Raw genomic sequence first — 14,995 nt, 5'->3', positions numbered from 1 at the left:
AGATTTGGTGAACAACAGGGTATATACTACTATTTCTGTATAAATCTTATGGTTTCCATACAACTTCCTAAATGTTTGGTGCAAAAGTATACCATTTATTTTTGTTAAACGTCTACAATATGATGAAGAAAACACAAAGATGAGTTACTGTGTGCACCTGTTTAAGAATAGTTAGCATAGTAGAGCTGTATATATTTTCTGGAACTTTCTATGCATGAACATTTCATAGAACACATCTCAGCATACCTCTCAATTTTTAAGCAATAAAAATCATAGCACTGGCCTTTAAAAATCATAGCAAAGAGTCAGAAAAAGGATGACTTTATTTCACAATAGATGGTCTTTGTATACTAGATACTATAAAGTTAATGGCGGTGAATCATTGTATAGGTTTAATTTAGGTATTTAATAAAATATTCAGCTTTAAAAACAGGTCTGACTTATGAAGAGCATTGTATACCTTAAAGAGCAAGGATAAAACTGATGGCCAAATTCATAGCTGCTGACAGGTATCTCAGCTATGTTGCGCAGTACAGTGATAGAGTTAGTGATAGCACTGAAGTAAATCATGGTGCTGCACAACACATTATTATAAGCCTGCATTAATGGATGCTCAAGCGTGTGAACATCCCATTGGTTGTGTCCCATAACATCTGAATCCTACAGATTCACTTATGCAGAGTAATACCAACCAGGTAGCAGCATTTCTGAATATGTGTTGCAATTGTTCTTTTCATACTCAACGTCTTTGTTTAAGAATCATGAACAAAGACAAGAATAATGTAGGAACAAAGGCTCAAAAACAGGGACAATTTTTAAATATTATTTTTATGTACTTAGTTAATGGAACAACAGGTTTTACTTCAACGTGTATTTTCTGAAAAAATAAGTATGATATTTTAATGTCTGGCATTTTTGAATGACTGTAATCCCCAAAGACTTACCAGAAAATCAAACATTTCATGACTTACGTATGTGATAATTTTAACTTGTTGTTTCATCTTTCCACCCGGTCCAGGGGAAAGAAAAAGTGGAGGCCTCAGTCATCTTGGTTTCAACTAGCTGCTGGTGCTGGATCATTAGTGTCTACTAGGTCTGGGTCTCATCAGCAGAATGCTGTTCCCCCTTTGGGAGGTGGCATGAAGTGGTCAGTGATGCTCTCAATGTCTGCCTGTCTGAAAAGAGGAGTGAAAGTTTCTGTCCCAAAGGAAGACTGGAGGAGTCTTCAGTGGCCTGCCAGCATCAGTTACAGAAGCTGGTTACTGTCAAGGTGCTCCTCCAAATGGATGCCTGCCTTGGCATTCTAAACTGCCTTGTCTCATGAGGTGAAGTTGTGCCATTGGAAATCTATGCCCATCAGGCCTCTACGGGAGCAGCCATCCCATTACATCAGTCACCAAGGTTAATGGTATTTGGGTTTATTGCTCTCTTGATCAGGCTGGCATCCAACTGTGCCAAGAATCTACCCTTCCCCTTCCTGATGTGTCCTCCTTATGTATCATTCCCCTTTGCCTAATCCTCCTCATCATCAACTTTTCAACCATCGTATTTGTATATATGTGCCCAGCCACTGTCCTCCCTTCCTTTTGCATATATCTGCATCAGTATGTCTGTCTGTCTGTGTCTGCATTTGTGTTTGTCTGTGTATTTGCTCCTGTCTGTGTCTGCATTCTGTGTTTGCTACATGCCCTTCTCCTTCTGTCTTATACTTTCCCTACCTAACCTTTTTCTTTAAAATGTACATAAGTGTCTCTTACCTCCCCAGAACAATTGCCCTTCCTTCTACCTCACTTCTCATTCCTTATGGTTATCCTTCTGTGATTCCCTCTGCTTATTGTTCCATCCTTTCCTTCTTTCCTATCTACCCCATTCCCTGCCCATTTATATCATAAACAGGGTTGTCACTATGCTATGCACACCCACTTTGGTCATTCTGTTGGCCACTATGTTTAGTTAGACTGCCTTTTTTGTGGCACCCAGCTTCTAGCTGAAGCCTTATGTCACTGTATTGCTTGTGAGCATGCATTGACTTGGTCATGCTAGCCTCACTTAGTTCTGACACCCATCATATCATCCGTGTTCACTGTTATAACAATGCTCCTGTGATACAATGTTACAAATGTTCCTCTATATTCTTATTTAGCCCTTTGCTCAGTATGTAGGCACTATTGTTCCTGATGACTACATCTCATTAGCTCTGCGCTACTTTGTGCAGCAACTTCCTTGAATATTAACAAATTGTCTATGACTTTCACCTGCAGATTTAAAAACTGAAGTAAAATTGTTTTCTACTGAATATTTTTATTTTATTTGATACAACATTTTTATTTTATTTGACATTTGTTGACCAGGAAAGTCTGACTGGGTCGGTAACCCATTTTCAGCGGTGGCCTGGGGAGAAAAGCTCCACAAAGTATAACAACTGAAAATACAAATAAAAGTAGACAATAAAAAACTGTTTTATAAAGATTAAAAATAATTATACAACAATAAAGACATTTTACAAATTGATATGCAGTGATAATTACAGTTCAAAGGAACTGTGGTTTACATAATATGGGTGGCTGTAAAGCATAATGCTAGTTAAGATTCCATAAGCATTGTGTATTTAAAATTTTTTTTTTTTTAATTTTCATCAAGACATCCTTTATACTGGCATGGCTAGGATGTAGACTGGTTGGCAGCATCTTTTCTCAGCTCTGCACTCAAAAGATATTTCTGACAGGAATTTTTAAAAACTAGATATTGTAGACAAACCTATTTTGTTGAATTACTTCTACTAATATCACTAGAAGTCTACAGTGCAAAAAATTTGGCTTTAAACATTATTTTTCCTGTCAAAAACAAGAAGGAAGGTATCTGAATCTACTGAAAATGAGCTTTTCTAAGCATACCACACAGGACCAGATGATGAAAAAGGAGATACAGTCTTTATTAAATGCTATACAAGACTTGTCAGTGAAATTTGACAAAATGAATACCAAACTGGACACTTTTGAGGAGAGATCTACAAAACAAATACAGCAACTACAAGAAATAATGACGCAACAGAAGTCTCAAATAGCTGACATAGAGAGATCCTTAAATGATACTGAGGGCAGACTCTCAGAACAAGATCTTCAGCTACATTTTTTATCACAACAAAATGCTTCATTACAAAATAAAATAGAGGATCTAGAGAACAGGTCCAGATGAAATAACCTTCGCATCTATGGGCTACCAGAGAAAACAGAGGAAGATAACATGGTGACTTTCCTTACTACCTGGTTACCAGAAGTTTTAAAATTGCCTGAAGCTCTTTCTTATGGAATTGAAAGAGCCCACAGATCCTTAAGAGCTGCTTCATCAACTATCAAATCAAAAAATCACCCAAGATCAATAATAGTAAAGTTTTTTTCATCACAGGACAAGGAACTTATTTTAAAAACAGCATGGTCAACTTCTCCAGTTAAATACAAAGACAACATAATCAGATTTGATAATGATTATTCTGCTGGAGTTATAACTGCAAGAAAATAATGTCTCCCTCTGATAAAGGAATTGAAAAAAAGACAACTTAAAGTCCACTTGCTGTTCCCTGCAAGAATAAAAATATTTTTTACTGAAGGTCCTAAAACGTTTGACACTCTGCAAGCAACAGTTTCTTATCTTTCAGCTAATAAAACCTTGAATAATGTGGAAGAAATGGATTTCTCCCAATTTGGGGTTAAGCATCACTTAGAAAAAAATGAATGGAGCACTGCTGACAAGAAGAAGAAGAAACGATAAAAGACATATGAAAAACACAAACATTATTGTCTTCTATTTGCTCTGTAAGGCAAAAGTTCTTTGAAAGCATTCATGCTTTACACATGTGTCAGTCTTTGAAACAATATAAATACAAGATAAGCAGGACATTTTATAACTAAAGCAAACAACCCTAAAGAAAGCAAGGTAACATATCTTTCTCTATTACAGTGTAAATACTTACAGTCATGATTTTTCTAACTCTAAATGATGTTTAGATAGTTCATTTATAAATTACCTGCCTTTTACTGCTAGTATAGAATATGATGTATTTACACTGACATATTAATGTGGTGTGTTTAAATGAGCATGATTCCTTTTTATATTATTTACACTAAGCTGCATGAAATATCTAAACTGATGTATTTAATACACATAATATATAAAAACTGATAGTAATAACTGTCAAAAAGTGCCTTGAAAAGTAATTATCTATTCTTTGATGCTAAAAGTGCCTTTTTGACTAACAAACAACTGTTTGGCTTGTATATCTGCCCTTAATTTTAAGAAAACTAATAGAAGTTTAATGAGCTGGTGTTCAGTTTAAAAAATGCCCTAAAAACTTCACTTACTTTGTTTTTGTCTTCCCGCCATGGTCACGAGCTGGGAACTCTTATTTTACCACCCCTGAATGAAGGTTCTTCAGTTAGAATCCATTACAGTGTGTTAAACCTTCTAACAGCACAAAATGAAAGTAAACAGTCATGAGTGATGTCAGCACTAAAACAAGACAGTATGGGTGTGGTGTCAGCTCCTAAGCTACTTAAAGTAACCAGCACACTATTTACGAGATGGCAAAGTGCTTTTACAGTTTTAACAAATATTAAAAGTACACTGAAGTACCTAATGAATTTAGAAGGTATCAACACATACATGACGTTTTATTATATTGTAATATTTGTTATTCATTTTGAATTGTACACATAAACAGCACACAAAGCTTAAAAGGAAGTATATCACTTGGAAGAAACTGTATGAATAGTCAACACATACAGACTTTACTATAATCTTTTCTGATAAGATCACCCACGTAAATTACTATAATTTAACTTAATTTTATAAAAATTTAATATATTTAAGTCCTTGACTGGAACTATATAACATATTTGTAAACACACTGCAGCTAGTGTACTCAACCTTAAGGATAGTAAGTCAATTAAGGTTCATGAATGTAGCTATGTGTTATTAGGCATTTTAAGGGTAAAAAAGAGTTGCTGTTTAATTATCAAGATACTCTGTAAATATTAAATTGTTCAAGTAGCACAATCATTAAGCAGTAATGAGCAAGAAAAAAATCTCAGTCTTGCTTATGATATTGTTATATATATATATATATATAGGAAAGAACTGCTGAATTATAAGTATGCTTTTATTAAAGGCAAGTTATATTAATATTGAACATCCTCACTAAAAATGAATGGTTGTGTAGAGACACAGTAACTCCCATTATATAACCAAGGCTAAAGAGATTGTCTTGTATGTCTAAATTGATCAGCCTTGAACCTTAGATTGCAAATAGACATGCAACATACTTTTACTTATAATACTGAATATATATTATATAACATCACAAACGCTAAAGCCATTGTCAGCTACATCTCATATTAATCAGCATTAAAATATGATTTGAATAGCATAGGCATTTACTAACATATTGCTGTTGGTACCTGATATGCATATAAGTAACAGGTCTAATTTCTGTCTATGAAAGTAAATACCAGGCTGTGTGCATTTGTTAATTATGAAACAAGAGCGTGCTATCTATTCTTTTTAATATCCTATAGGTATGTACTTGTTAGAGACACACACATGCTGCAAAGCTGCTAGTTATTGCATATTCATTAGTATATTTCTGACTGCAGTGTTGTAAATATATGTTGTGGACCACTTGAGTTGAGAATATGTCTCTATATTGGGCATGTTCTCTGTTTGAACGTTGTATATTATTTATAATATGATATGGAGTACCCTCACTAAATTCAAAGAAGCCACAATAGAAACAAATATTTATTAAAAATGGAGAATAGAAGGATGAAGAGAAAAATGAAGGAAAATGGTTGATGGTCATATAAGGTTATCTTTTCCTGTGTATGTAGAAGAGTTGACAGTAATAAGTACCAAACAATTGTGTTATAGCATATTTAAAGCCTACTTTGCTTCTCATATCTTCCAACCTTACAGTTATAATGCTGCAGATAAATCCTGTAATATCATAAGGAGTATGAGTTGCTATTTGACATATGACATATGTGGTACACTAGCGATGAAATATGCCAGTGGCAATACAAATGTAACGTTATATTCATTGTTACGGATACTTTCTGATTTAATCTCCTTGTGGCATGGTTAACTGATGCATATAATGCTTAACATTTTTTTTTTTTTTATGTATGTATGCATATATGTGTGTATGTATGTATGTGTGTATATATATGTGTGTGTGTATGTGTATGTATGTATATGTATATATATATGTATATATATATATGTATATATATATATATATATATATATATATATATATATATATAGGTAGACCATTACAATAAAAGTTCAACTAGAAAAGAATAAACAGCAAATGCACTGTGTGCAAAATTCCGTCTCTGTGTCTTGGAAATTCACCTCTATTCAATGCTCATAACAGTCCACAACACCTTCAATGAAACCAGGTAAAAGTGAATAAAAGTTTATTGTAATACCTACAAACAAAGAATGGTTAAGCGCTTTCACTTGAATAAAACAAGCTTCCTCAGAACACCATAGCTAACATCACAGTTGTTTAAATAACTTTTTTGGTGCCAAAATTCAGTTTGAAATTTTAAAGCTATACACACATCCTATAACAATTGTTCTCTGTTCATAAAAACTTAAAAACTTGAATAATGTTCGTATTATTTCTAAAATCAAAGTTACATATAATGTATATTATTAAAATGAACAAGTTAAAAAACTGAAAAAATGTTAACAAAGACATTTACATCTAGATCATATCAAAACATGTTTGAAAAACATATGACAATGTACCCTATAAATAGTTCATTTTAAGGCCACTAGTGGTTTGACAGATACAGTGTCATTTAAACCTGGTATAGTCGAAGCATAAAGTCATGGAAAATGTAAGTAATTATGTTGTGAGGAAATGGGGTAACCAGTACAAGCCTTTGTTGGGTGAAAAATATAGGTCAGCTACTGTTTCTACTGTGGATATATTGCATGATATGAAGTCTGAAACTTGCATTTTTGGTAAATCTTGCATTTTGGAATTTGGCATATATTCAGGTAAAGTCAAGAAGATCCTGATGAATAACTGGCATATAATATCTGCTGATCAAGATATAGCACCCACATTAGGTGAATGCCCAAGGTTTGTTTACAAGGTAGGGGCCAACATAAAATCCATTTTAGAGAAGGGTATCTTTACTAAGAAGACAGAATACATGAAAACTGCAAAATGTGGGGCATGTAAACAATGTCACACCATATTTCAGGGAGACAGTGTGAAATTGGATAACTACAAACACACTAGAATTAAATTCTGTGGGGGCAACTGTACAACTAAAATGGTGGTGTATATTGCCATCTGTAGAACATGTTCAGGATTCTATATAGGTAAGATTCAAAGGAGTTTAAATAAACGTATATACTCTCACCTTTATAGCATCAGAAGGAAGGATGAAAAAAATGCTTTGTATAAACATATTAAACAACATGGTGACAAACATTATTTTAATTTTGGTATAGTGGACATTGTGCACACCAATAACAGAGGAGGTGACTTTAATAATTTATTATTATATAAAGAATTTTGGTGGCAAATATACACGGATGCTTCGACTATACCAGGTTTAAATGACACTGTATCTGTCAAACCACTACTGGCCTTAAAATGAACTATTTATAGGGTACATTGTCATATGTTTTTCAAACATGTTTTGATATGATCTAGATGTAAATGTCTTTGTTAACATTTTTTCAGTTTTTTAACTTGTTCATTTTAATAATATACATTATATGTAATTTTGATTTTAGAAATAATACGAACATTATTCAAGTTTTTAAGTTTTTATGAACAGAGAACAATGGTTATAGGATGTGTGTATAGCTTTAAAATTTCAAACTGAATTTTGGCGCCAAAAAAGTTATTTAAACAACTGTGATGTTAGCTATGGTGTTCTGAGGAAGCTTGTTTTATTCAAGTGAAAGCGCTTAACCATTCTTTGTTTGTTGGTATTACAACAAACTTTTATTCACTTCTACCTGGTTTCATTGAAGGTGTTGTGGACTGTTATGAGCATTGAATAGAAGTGAATTTCCAAGACACAGAGACGGAATTTTGCACACAGTGCATTTGCTGTTTTTTCTTTTCTAGTTGAACTTTTATGGTTGCTGCACTGTTTGCTTCAGTTGAGTTCTGAGTTAGACCCTTACAATAAATTTGATACCTATGAATGCCACTCACACTATAAGGGAGATAGACAGCAAGCACATTATTTTTAAGATGCATAACTGTTATTGCTACACAAAAGATATATTAAAATAAAAGATTTTCCTTTACAATTTAAACAAAACCAAATAGTTAAGTATTAAATCTATGTATAGTTGTGCTGCCTTAGTGTTTTATAAAATATTAAAAATAGATAAAGACTGTATTTAAGTAATCTGTAAAGACAGATACATGTATACTTAAAAGATATATAAGATACTTTTCATTATAAAACTGCCATATGGCGGGGCCGGGGGAGGATGCTGAAATGCAGACTTAGAGATCGCTTGAATGATTAGATCATTCAAGGATGAGATGTTTTTTCTCATGGAGGGGTTTGGTGGTTGTTTATCTTATATTGTTCTCAGTTATGATCTTGTAATTTACTTTTATTGGGTGTCTATAATTTATTGTAATACTGTTGGAAGAAGAAAGAACAAGTCATTCTCTTCATGTACACACATCTACACATTGTTACGAGTATATGAATATGGATAAAAGCAAAGCTAATATAAATCCAATTGCAAAATGTATATCCCTTAATGTAAATGGTTTAAATAATAGCTGCAAAAGGGGAAGTCTTTACAGATATTTAAAGCTATGTGAAGCACAATTAGTATTTTTACAGGAAACACACCTTACACAGGAAGACATAAATAAAATAAACAATAAAAATTATACAATACTAGTAAGTTCCACCTATAATCAGAAGCGAAGGGGAGTAGTAATTTTGTGGAAAAACACTACTTTAATGCCTAAAATCATAAATATGTTCCATGACAACTCAGGAATGTTTTGTCTAATGACAATATCTATCAATGAAATGATATATACATTAGTGAATATTTATTGGATACCAGGACTAGGTGTTAGAGTGGCCAAACAACACTTAGAAGACATTGTACAATATACCAAAGGCAATTTAACCATAGCTGGAGATTTCAATTGCATTATAAAAGAAACTGACACAAATACTAAAACTACACGTAAGAGATCACCTTTAACAAAGTTGTTATCTGAGTTTGTTGAAACTTTTAATATAGTTGACATAAATGAGTATGCTATCCCAGATTCACTATTCTTTACACATTTTTCCCATAGACATAATACATACTCTAGAATAGATAGAGTGTACATAACAAAGGATTTAACCTCTAAATTAAATAAAGTCAAGATAATTTCATGTCCATTTTCGGACCATAACACCATAACGTTTGAGATAGACTTATGTTTCAAGAGAAGGATATCAGTAACAAGAATACCATCTTACATAACAAATCTCAAAGATTTTAAGGAATTTTATATTAAAGAGACACAAACATTCCTAGATATCAATCTTACAAAAGATGTATCTGAAATATATATATGGGATGCATTGAAAGCATACCTATATGGAAGAGCAGTGGGATGGTATAAAAATAAACAAAAACAGTGGAATAAGGAATTAATGGAATTACAGTCAAAAGTAGATAATTTAAAGCTTGATATTCAAAATGGAAACACCAACCTAATAAAAGAACTAGAAGATACTAATAAAAATACTCAGATACGCTTACACCACAAAACAATGATCAACTTAGAAAAAATTAAACTATGTTACTATTCAATGAACCCTAAAAACCAACGAAGAATAGCAAATAGGACTAAAAAGATTATTAAAACAAATCAAATCAAGGAAATACATAATATAGAAACCAAAAAGAAAGTATCTGATTTAGAAGGAATACTAGAAGCTTTTAGGCTATTTTTTCATAAACTTAATAATCAAAATGAGAAAACTGTAACACATTCAGCATTGAAAGCTTTTCTCAAAAACAATGTTAAAGTTAGGTTATTAGAGCAGCAGGTACAACTAATAGATAAACAAATAACAATGACAGAACTTAAAGCTGAAGTAAATAAGCTAAAATTAAACAAAGCTCCAGGTATAGATAATATCACCCCAGAAATGTTTAAATTATTATCAAATGAGGCTTTGCTGTTGTTATTGAATGTCTTTACATCAGTTAAAAATGGTAAAGACATTATTCCTTCTTGGAAGTACACATTAATATCACCAATTCTGAAACAAAATAAAGATCCCAGTGAATGTTCATCATACAGACCCATTTCACTTCTTAATATAGATTCTAAAATGTTTATGGCAATACATGCTGCTCGAATAAAACAATTACTACCACTTTTGATAGAGGAGGATCAAACAGGTTTTATAAAAGATAGGAACACTTATGACAACATTAAAATAATTATTTCCTTAATTGATTATATAAATGTCACAAAAAACAAAATGAATGTTATTAGCTTAGACATAAATAGCGCATTTGATTCAGTGAACTGGGATTATCTGTGGTTAGTTTTAGAAGAATATGGCTTCTCAAACAACTTCACTTTGTTAATAAAATCATTATATGAAAAATCATTGGCTTATATAAAACTGGGATCTTGTCTGTCTAAATCTATTAAAATAACTAAGGGCACAAAACAAGGCTGCCCTCTTTCTCTGTTATTGTTTGCGCTAGTCATTGAACCCTTAGCAAATAATATACGTATGGATAAAAATATTGAAGGAATACAACTAGACAACAGCCTAGAGCTTAAAATTCAACTTTTTGCTGATGATATTTTAATTACCTTAAAAAATAATAATAGCAGTTTAAAAGCATTATGGGACTCAATTCAAAACTTTCAAAACTTTTCAAGTCTTAAATTTAATGAGAACAAAACAAATGTATTGCTTATAAATACTAATAAAAAGATCTAAATAAAAAATACCATAAATATATCTCTACCAATAATATAATTAAATACTTGGGAATTATAATAAGTATCAACCTAGATACTACAATTGAAACAAATTATAAAGAGACCTTAAATAATATTAAAAATCTAATACAAAGATGGAATAAATTCTTCTTTTCAATGGAAGAAAGGCTTTATATAATTAAAATGATCATATTTCCAAAAATTCTTTATGTCATACAAGCTTGTTCTTTGCCACCAGCTAAATCGCACCTAAAACAATTAAATGATTTAATGGTAAGATTCCTATGGTATCCAAAAAAACAAGGATAGCTATGAAGTATCATCTAGATGATTGGGATATAGGTGGCATAGGTTTACCAGACATAGAAATATATTTGCATTCATCCATTATTAAAACAATATCATTATGGCTAAATACAAAATATACATCAAAATGGAAGCTAGTTCATGAGAGAATCTGGTTAAAATCAGGATTTGTAGTAGCAAATAAGTATACAGATTTCATACTAAACAATTGTCTATGGCTGATGAAGGAATATATGATGATACATAAGAATAAAAATATAAGTTCCAAATACATTACTTATACATTAAAAATTTTCCAAAATCTTATTAATAGCAATCCTGATATTAAAGCATGGTCATTTCTTTTATATCCAGTAGCGTACACACAAGGTAATATAATAACATTTAATATGGAAGTAGTCAACATGCTTAAAGAAAAGGGATTAATATATTGGCATCAATTGCTAAACTCTGGAAAACCTCTGACAATAGACCAGATTAAACAGAAATTAAATATGGAAGATAGTTCGTGGTTACATGTACAAGAATTAAGACAGTATATATTAAGCAAACAAGAAACAATGCAACCATCAATAAGACAAAATGTTCCTAACCTTATAGAACATATAATATTACTAACGAATCAACCCATTACTGGAAAGGGATACTTATCATCTATTTATAAAACAAACAAAAAAATAAAAATGCATAATAATGACAAAATATGGAATTATTACAGATCAGTTAATGGACATGTGCCAAATGACAGAGATAAAAAAACTAATTCTTCTCTCTCCAAAGCAGACATCACTTTCATTACATTGGAGACTTTTTACATGGCAATTCATACACAGATCTTATGTAATCCCTCATAAAATGGAACTTATGTTTAAGAAAAATATTGGCTGCTGGAGATGTGATTTATCAATAAAAGCAGACTGGCAACATATGTTCTACGAATGCCATTTGATTAAACCATATTGGGATAAAATAAATTATTTTCTGCAAATGGTATTCAATGATAAATTCCAGATTTCCAAATCTATTATTTTGTTTAATGTACCTGTACCCGACTGTGTGCCAAGAACAAAATATGTAATCTTATGAACTCTCCTAGCTATTGCAAGGAAGAACATTACATCAAACTGGAAATCCAAAGCTTCTCCAACTTTTAAGCAATTCATGAATATGGTGTCAGCAGTATTGCAATTGGAAATGAACACTATTAAAGGAAGAAGTGAAAGAACTACATCATTATACGTAGCATGGCAAAAAGTAACTGAAATACTGGAGAATAATGACTGCAGCAGATTATAATCAGGAAACAATTGTATAGAAAGTCAATCATATGTCAACAATAGACACCCTTGTAAATACTTTATTTTGGTTTTAATGTTTGATATCTGTTTAGAGGTTTTAGTCTACCTTTTTAAATAATTTGTAAATACTTCATTGTCATAAATAACCTGCATTCATGTTTTCTTGTTTTTGGAAATGAATAAAAATATTTTTTAAAAAAAGACATCCTTTATACTAATGGGTGTCCAAATTCAAAATTTCTCTTAAAAAACTCAGCAAATTGGCTTTGATTTTGCATGATAGCAAAAATGTATTCAAAAGCTGGCTGCAGTCATTTCTGAAAAAAATATATTTTAAACTGTCTCTGTGCTATGTTACCAATAAAAATTTGCTTATTCAATTAAGCAAAAATAAATAATTGAATGAAATGATGAAAAAACTGACAAAATAATTAAATAAACAGCATAACTCACTTCAGTACAGTCAAACACTTAGATGGGCATTCTATTATCTACCTTAGGATCAGCTAAAGGTTTTTCATGGACTTACCAGTTCTATACACACACACATTTACAGAAATTTTACAGAAAGTGGATGCACAAGTTCGGCCTTCAAAATACTACAGTACCAATAACACATATGTAGGCTCTGTAAAAGGGAGATGCAATTACACATCTTTTTGCCGGGTGTAATACAGTCATGGCTATACATCTGTGTACTGAAAGGCACACTAATGAGCAAGACTCTTGCATTGGGGATTGGGCAAACACTTCATTCTTAATGTTGTTGAGATGCACTGGAAACATAAACCACAAAAGATTTTCGACAGTGAAGTTTATATCAAATGGGATCACCCAGTAACAACACTTCAAAAAACAGATGCAAGAAAGTCAGATATAGTAATACATTATAAAATAGACAAAAGAGATGTTGATCACTGAAATTGTTATACGAAGCAATTATAGTGCCTTATGTACCATGAGACACAATGACTTAAAATCCCAAGTTTTTCAAGCAGAAATAAGAGCAAGGTGAAAGAGATACCCATACACTTCCATACTAGTAGTAGAAGCAACTTTACTAATAAAAAGAATTTACATACTTAAACATGCCTACCAGTACATGTAACCCCATATGAACTGCAGAAGGAGGCAATTCCGGGCACATTGTGGTTCCTGAGAACACTTTCGGCTAACATCAATGACTGAAGCAATACTGGTTTCATGAACATTAATTATGCCCCAACTTAGGAATGGAGTCCATTTCCGACAAGATATGTAGAAAACCTAAGCATTAGGAGAAACCGAACTGTAAAATGTAAGGCTATTAGTCGAATGCCCACCATATTATGCTAGAAGTAGCTATCAGAATGGCAAAAAAGTCACATCTTGAAAGTTTTAGTACCATGAGTCTGCTTATAACATTAAAAATGCAAGGCTGTGAGATGAATATTTACCATCTTGTAATAGGGTAGATATCAGAATTTCAAAAAGCCATATCTTGCGATTAAAAAGAGTGATTCAGATGTGGTAAAGCTAATGATGTTTTACAACAATGTCAAATCTAAGAGAAAGAGTCAAAAAGCTGTTCTGCAAGCCCAGAAGCCAACAGACTAACAACAGTACAAGCACAAACCATAACTGGTGAATTATGCAAGAAGGGTGGTAGACAATAATATGGTTGGCAATTCAATTTATTTGCATGTTATGATGATGCACAAAATTTCTATGCTGCACTTAGAAGTGCACTATAGACAATGTGTCAATATACTAAAGCACTGATTGCAAATTTGCATGGAAATGCCAAAGTTATCATGTTTAAGCTAAATACTGATGTCATATGTAATATCATAGAGAGACGAGAGTACTTTCAATGAGTTTTGTCTGAAAAAATACTGTCCTTATCTAAAGCTTCACTACTCGCTTATTGTGGGTAATTTGGTCACATAATGCTGTACTATCCATTTAAACACTGAGAATACAAACTGCTGTCTCATCTTGTCAGTTCAGCAACCTACTTTTATGGGAAGTCATGAATGTGAATTGATGAGCATGACTCAGAATTCATATTTTCTATGTTGCTGCACAGTACAGTAGAAGTTGTATTATGCCCAAAGTGTCAATTTTTCATGGCATGGCATTCCAAATGTATATATTACAGATAATAGTTTGCTGTAACTTCAGCAGTTTCTCATATATTATGAGAAAATATGTTGCCATCTCAAAACAGGATTGCTATCTTGACTGCCTTGAATTCAGAAATAAACCAGAAATAACTACCATCTCACTCCATAATATCTGCATTATGTCTAGATATGGTATATTATTTAAACATCTGCTTGATGAAAAGATTATGTTAGCAAAGACTGAGATATTAGAT

The sequence above is a fragment of the Protopterus annectens genome, chromosome 13.part0 (assembly GCF_019279795.1).
Source record: "Protopterus annectens isolate FY-2018-M chromosome 13.part0, PAN1.0, whole genome shotgun sequence".
Classification (NCBI taxonomy): domain Eukaryota; kingdom Metazoa; phylum Chordata; order Ceratodontiformes; family Protopteridae; genus Protopterus; species Protopterus annectens.
Note: the sequence above shows the minus strand (reverse complement) of the source record.